We start from the raw sequence: 7,935 nt of genomic DNA, 5'->3' as shown, positions 1-7,935 counted from the left end.
GAAGAATAAAGACAAATTATTAAATGAGTAAATGCATGAAATATACTTATCCCAGTGCCTGGCATTTTAAATGCTACTGTATTTATCATAATCATAACAACAATCACCACAACAATCTCAGAAAATCCACAAAAACAGAAAGGAATCACAATATGATTTACATTCTTAAGATTATCAAGAACCAAATAGTGCCTTCTTATTTGCATACAAAATCCTAGCATAACATTCTGCTCCCTAGGTATCCCACACTTATTCTAATAATTCCAAAATTAATTCTACTTTATCTTTGTACAGAACAGAATTTCATTTTCCTTTCCTTGGTTTTTGCTGAATTACATATTTTCAGTTCTATTTGTATATGTGACAGGTATTATTTGTTCTTTGGGAAAATTATGAGTGCTTCCTTAAATACTGCACCTCATTCACTTAATCCCAGTCCCACTTTGCACATAATATATGTTCAATTAATGGTACACATTAGAATAAATAAAAGAATATACTAAAGTATTGGAACTATCAGTTGGGATTCTTTATTTTCTTTTTGTCTTGCTATTTTTACTTTCTCCCTGTTTCTTCTATTTTGCTGTGTTCCTGTTACTATTATAACAGTGAATTATAGGATTTATCCATCATTGAATTGGGCAGTCAAATCAAGCAAGGATCACTGTAAAGACTGACATTTGAAATGGCTATGTTACCAAAAGTGATACAAAGATTTAATGGAATCTCAATCAAAATATAGTGGACCCTTGATTTACAAACTTGATCAGTTCCAGAGGGCTGGTTGTAACTCAAGTTGATTGTAAGTCAATACAGCCAAGATCTGGATGTTTATCTGCATACACACTATAGATAACAAGGGGCAGATGAATCTTCCATTAACCTAATTAACCCAAGCTATTTGTATGTCAGGTCAGTCATAACTTGAGGATCCATTGTACAAACAGTGTTCCTCACAGAACTAGAAAAAAACAGTCTTAAAATTTATATGGACTCAGAAGAGATTCAGAATGGCCAAAGCAACCCTGAGAAACAAGAGCAAAGAGAAGGCATCACAATTCCAGACTTCAAATTATATTTTCAAGCTTCAGTGATAAAAACAACATGGTACAGGCACAGAAACAGATGTGCAGATCCATGTAACAAAATTGAGGATGCAAAAACAAGCCCAGGTACCTTCAGCTATCTGATCTTCATCAAATGGGCAAAAAAAAATGTTAGAAAAAAGACCACCTCTTTAACAAATGGTACTGGGAAAACTGGTTATCCACTTGCACAAGAATTAATATACATCCATATCTCTCACCCTGTACTAAAATCAAGTTGAACTGGATCAAAGACCTGGACATAAGAACATAAAAACTGAATCTAGTGGAAGAAGCATAGGTAAAACTCTTGAAGATGTAAGCATAGGCAAAGACTTCCTGAACAGAACCTCAGTGGCACAAGAAATAAACCAACAATAAACAAATAGGATTATGTCAAATTAAAAAGCTTCTGCACAGCAAAGGAAACAGTGAGTGAAGAAACAATCTGAAGAATGAGAAAACATTTTTGTCAGCTACTCCTCAGACAGAGAACTAACATCTAGAATCTTCTAGATTCTCAAAAAATTAGGACCCCCCCCAATAAAAGGCCAAATGGAAAAATGGAAATGAATTGACATTTTTCAAAAGAAGAATTACAAATGGCCAACAGCTACATGAAAAAAATGATCAACATCTTTGGCCATTAGTTAGAAAAATGAAATCAAAACATCACTTAGAGTCCATCTTATTCCAAAGAGTGGCTGTCATCAAGAACTCAAAAACAGAAAATGCTGGAGAAGTTGTAGGGGAAAGTGAACACTGCTGTTGGGAATGGGAACTAATCAACTACTATGGAAAGCAGTATGGAGATTTCTCAAAAACTAAAGTAGAAATTCCATTTGACCTAGATATACATCTTCTGGTATCTTCCTGAAAGAGTTAAAGACATCTAAAAACATTGTATTACAATGATGCATGCATATCTATGTCTATACCAGCACAACTCATAATAGGTAAATTGCAGAAGCAAACTATATGTCCATCAACAGATGAATGGTAAAAAAAATATGTTATATATACATAATGAATTACTACTAAGCCATAAAGAGGATAAATTTAAGTCATTTGTAGGAAAATGGATGCACCTTGAGTTCATAATACTACTAGTAAGTGAAATAAATCATATACAGAAGGATTATACCACATGGTTTCTTTTATATAAGGAACTCAGCATATAAATAATTTCAAGAGGAAAATGAAAGAATGATGATAAGAAACTAGGGTGGAGGGCCGGGGATTTAGCTCAGTAGTTCCGCCGCCTGCCTTGCAAGCGGAAGGACCAGAGTTCGATCCCTGGTACCAAAAAAAAAAAAAAAAGAAAAAAAAAAGAAACTAAGGTGGAGATGGGAAGGAGATCTGATGATGAGGGAAACTGGAGTTAGGAAAGGGAATGTGAAGTAAAAAGATCAAATGATATATATTCAATTTATTCACCCCACAATGAATATATTTATTATGTATTGCAAACATATGCTAATAAAATATTTTAAATTAAAAAATAAATTCAATAATTAAATTTAAAATATGGTGACTTCAAAATTGTGTAATGCAACACATTATTGAATTATAACAACTTTTTGTAATTTATTTATATAATAAAGTGGAATATTTACCCTAGGGCAGTCAGAAAAGAAATGAAAAGATAAGAAAATACAATGCCAAAGTGTATTTTATGTAGTAAGAATAATTACTGTATCCTGAAATTTTCTTTGAGAAAGAGAAAGAGAAAGGGAGAGAGAGAGAGAGAGAGAGAGAGAGAGAGAGAATTTCATCCTTAATTACATTTCAGTCCATTTGAGAAACACCACTTTAGAGAAATTACAACAAATTATTTTTTTGTAAAGCAGATTATTGTCTTTATAATCAACCTAACCCAAAGCTACAAATATACGATAAAGGAACAATGCATATTAAATGTGCTATGTTTTCCACACAGGTTCCCAAAACTGCAAAAGGCCCGAATCTACAAGATTCCATGGGGGACACCACAATGCTGGGCTTGAATTTGTGTGAGGGCTTTCACAATGTAAATTGGTTCATTTCCTCCTCTGAATCAGAGAGAGTGAATATTTCTAATGGAAATGATTGGCTTAACATCTTTATTCAAATCTCTGTGGTACTCACACTTTTTTAGTAGCATTTGGGGACATCTTGGGTACAATTATTATATTGCCTGGATAACATTATTACATTATCTGACACAATTTAAATTTGGAAGGAGATATACACCAAATCAAATTCCCTACTAGGAGGCCTACTGGACATAAATTTTGCAAATCAGACCTGATACAATGCCCGGCTAGTGATATATTGTTTGCCATCAGGCAAAAGAGTTTCTAGGAACCCAAGGCTGATTATAGTATCTGGGAAAAATCACAAAATTCCATACCCAATAACCAGGTACTTTTCTAACCACTTGCTTTCTGGCAATGCTCAAGACTCCTCTAGCATTCAATATTCCAAACTGAAGTTCAGGCCTAAGTGAAGATTGCTGTCATGTTTCATGTGACTGAAATATTGTCTTATAGACTGGAGACTATTATGGGTAATTTCACATTGAATCTATGTTTTTTACCATGAAATTATTTTATAAAGCAGGTTACCTTATTCATCACTTTACCTAATTATCACTTCTGTTGTGATGAGAATATTTAAAAATCTCCTTTAATAATTTTGAAATATGCATTGTTATTATTAACTATGGTCACCATACAGTGTAATAGACTATTAAAATGTAGGCCTCCTGTCTAACTAATGCTCTGTACACTTTAGCCACCATTTCTCCACACTTCCCAAACTCTGGTTATCACTATGCTAGTCTACATTTATGAGTTTGACATTTTCATATTCCGCATATAAGTTAGATCATGAAGTATTTGTCTTTTTGTTCTTGGCTTATTTCACTCAGCATAATGTCCTTCAGATTGATACATATTATTGCAAAGGATAGAATTCTCTTCTCTTTTCAAGGCTAAGTAGTATTCTAATGGGTGTGTGTGTGTGTGTGTGTACATTTTCTTTGTCCATTCTTCTGTTAATGATATTCCTAGCTTTGCTCAAAAAATAAAGGAATATATAGCAATTGGGTTGGTTTTCTATTATTATCTTTATGTAGGCAGACTTTCTCTAGCTGCTCAGTGTCAGAATATGCACCTACACCAACTGCATTCACTTTCCCTTCCTACCTGATCCCATGAATATTGTTATCCTTAATCAACCAGCATGGATTTAGTTAGGGGAGACCATATAAAAACAGAAATGAGTACTGCCAGAGGGGTTAAGTCTATAAGATAGTTCAGTCAACAGTAAACAGGTGTTACATTTATTCTGTTTCTTGTCCTGAGCACAAAATTTCTTGTTTCTTTACATTGGTCAGCAAATAATTGTTGATGACTGTTTTACAGACAAACTCAGTGGGTAGTGTATAGCAGTGAAGATTAGAAAATAAAGTGTTCTAGCAGGAAGAGGACCCTGGAAAATGTCATAATAACCACTACCCACATGAACTTAGTTTTTACATTTAGTTTCTAACTTCAAGTATTGAGAGATCTAATTTGTTTGGTGCTATAGTTTAGATACTTAAGGAGCCTAAGTTACAAGGTTAAAGAATAACTCCTTCACCTTCAAATGCACCAAAGTGCCCTCGTGGTCTCATGGGTTTTGTTCATGCCCTGCAGCCTATAAATCACCTCTTTTACTCCTATATTCTGCTGAAATCTTAGCTCATACATGTGACTTTCCAGTTGTGATATTCTGTTCACTGTCCTCTGGATTATGGCAGATCTTCCTGCCTTTCCCACTCTCTGCTCAGGAGGGGCACTGACTACAAAGTCTGTCTTGATCTTCCTACACTATTTCATCAGATAAATCTTAATTTTTACACTTTAAATGAGTGCATTTATCACTAACGAGTTTATAAGCTATACAGAACCCATGCCTTACTTTCATAGAAGTATCTCTCAACTCTATAAAATAACCAAAATTGAGCAGATGATGGGTCCCAAGAAAATACCTATTAAATAAATTACTGAAATCAGGGAATGAATGAATGAATGAATGAATAAGCAGGTGGACTAATGATGCATTTCTATGTCCCTTGGAGTGTTTACATTTTTTAAATTTTATATTTGCAACATGTTGTGCCCTGTCACATTCATAACCATGAACTGTTCTGAATCTAACTGTTCTGTATTATGCTATTCTAGTTTTGTGGTTTCCACGGTAACAAGAATAAATCCAGAACAAGAAGGTCAGTCAGGTATGGATGAGAAAGCATGGGAGGATTAGAAATCCAGAGATGGTTTCTGCTCCCAGCTGGCTACATATAACTGTATATTCCACGAGGATGGCTTATTAATCTAATTAACAGTTTGCTCATGTGCAAAATAACCAGGGTAGATCAGAGTCAATCTTCCAATTTTCCAGTGGTTACTTATGATGAGCAAAATAAGATTTGAGAACAAAAAAGATAGGCTTTCTCCAAATTTAAGGGCATAAAACAATAATTCTCAATATACATGGAGGAAAAAAGAAGGAAAGAAGGAAGGGGGGGAGGGAGAAGAAGAGAGAGGGTGGTAGGAAGGCAAAACAAAAATGTTTCCACCATATTTTTCCTCTTGTGTACTTTTTCCTTGCAATGACTTTTGTTCCATAGTGTTGATAATAATCACAAAAGGCCCCTTTGCTTAATTTGCAAATATAAAATGGTAAAATTATCCCTCTCTTTGTCACATTGTTTGATCTAATAAAACAGGCTTGATACCTCTGGAATTTAGTGAGCTTAGAATGTTTTAAAAAATAGAATGGATTCTTGGGTGTGTTGATATTCAACCCATACCTTGTTCAGAGAAAAGTAGCTGGCAGTTCTAGAAGCCATCCTAGACTGAGATTCATTATCTCATCAGAGGAATAGCTGAATTGGGAATGTTTAAACATTAACATGCTTCTGAATCACCTGAAAAGCTGTTCGGACAAGGGCTGCTGAGTCCCAACCCACGAGTTTGTAATACAATATCTCTGGCATGAGATCTGATAATAGCATTCAAAACCAGTTCCTGGGTGGTTGGTGTTGAAGGAACCATACCTGTGAACCACTTTTCTATAACATATTGCCTTCCTTGGTAGCCATCATTTCTAGCCTCAAATGATAAAGTCAGAACCCATCAGCAAAAGGCAACGTATCTAATACAACTAAAAGATTTCTTAGAAATTATTTCTTAGAATTTGTCCAATAACAAAAAGGTCCTTTTTTTCCAAAAGAGGTCACCCAGCACCTGGAAACAAGATGGCCACCATCACTTAAGAGTCCTAAAGATAGGAAAGTCAAAGGGAAAAACCTCTAAAGGAGGTCTTTACATGTCTAAAGCTTTACATGTCTAGGCAACTTCAAATTTTGAATGAATGAATGAATGAATGAGAATTAGAAAAAAGTATAATTCATGTGGTTTATGCAGTCAATTTACTCCCAAACCCATACTTCCCTTTATTAATCAGCTTGATCTTATTCATAGTTGTTGTTTTTAATGTACTTCAAAAATATGTGAAGAGTGATGAGAGAGCAAAAGAATTATGTTGAGAAGAAACTTGCTTTTATCCATCTATCACCTACTTCAAATAAGGAGGGAACTTGAAAAGGTCTTCATTCCCTCTAGTCTGTATTATGACTGACAGAGAATAAAAAATTTAAATGAGAGAAAGCCAATTATTGATCTACATTCTTTCTTCACAGATACTTGTGTGCAATTACATGATGCTAGAGCTTGCTTGGATGTCAACAGTATATATCTTGCAGATTGATTTTGCTTTATGGAAATAAAATTGTAAAGTGACTAGACCTACTTTAACCCTTTACCCTCAATGAAATGTTGTATATGCCAAGAAGAGAGATAACGTATATCATAATACAACCCTCGTTTAAAATAGTTTTCATCCTTTCATGTTTGGAAACAAGAACAAACCTTTTCATGAAAGCCTTTTATGAGGCATTTCTAGCAAGGAAGAACTATTGGAAGTTTTTAAATATCTAAGTTATAGATTCAATACATCTGTCTTGAGGGCCACATGTCTGTCTAAAGCACTCACTTATCAATTTTTGCACTGCTTTGGTTACCAAATATTCATTGTCACATTTGCATGTGTAATGAAGGGAGGAGAGTAGCAGAGGAAATGTGTGGATGGATTCCAGGTCTGGATGTAGACTCAGGCTCTACTTTGCCTACTCTTTCCTTTCACTTGGCTATAAGAAGTCACAGAGGCAAGGACAAGGAGAGGCTCAAAATATTGGATTATGTGATATGGTATTTAGATTGCCCTTTAATATACTGGGACAGTTAATTAGAACCAGTAGCGGTAGGCAAATGCATTGGTTTATAAGAGAAAGCTGTTGGCACGTAAGAGAAAAACTAAAGATTATGGTAATTTTAACAAGCCATGAAGATATGCAATGATTAGAAGCAGCAATGAGAGGCAGAGCTTTTTAAAAGCTGCTTCTGGGACTCATACTTGAGACTGCATATTATGTTTGTTATGCATGTGAATACATACATGTGGGATTGAATTTATACATTCATATATGTATTCTATATTGCCAAAGCTATTCAACGGAATCTTCACATATCACTATCATCCCAAAATAAAGCAGCAGCCTTCTCCAAAAATAATAATTTTCTGCATAACTATAATTCAACACATTTAATAGGATTATCAGTAATTCTTATAATTCTTTAATGTCTGTACTACTTCTTCACTCAGCCATCAAGATGCGTGAATTTTAAGACAGAAACCCTATAATAAGCAATATAGAGAACATTTTCTTAAAGTTTAGAAATTTAGTTTAAACTCCCTTGAT

This window comes from Heterocephalus glaber, unplaced genomic scaffold (assembly GCF_053883595.1).
Source record: "Heterocephalus glaber isolate CG9 unplaced genomic scaffold, H.glaber_assembly_v1.0 deba00000347, whole genome shotgun sequence".
Classification (NCBI taxonomy): domain Eukaryota; kingdom Metazoa; phylum Chordata; class Mammalia; order Rodentia; family Bathyergidae; genus Heterocephalus; species Heterocephalus glaber.
This window is presented reverse-complemented; position numbering follows the sequence as displayed.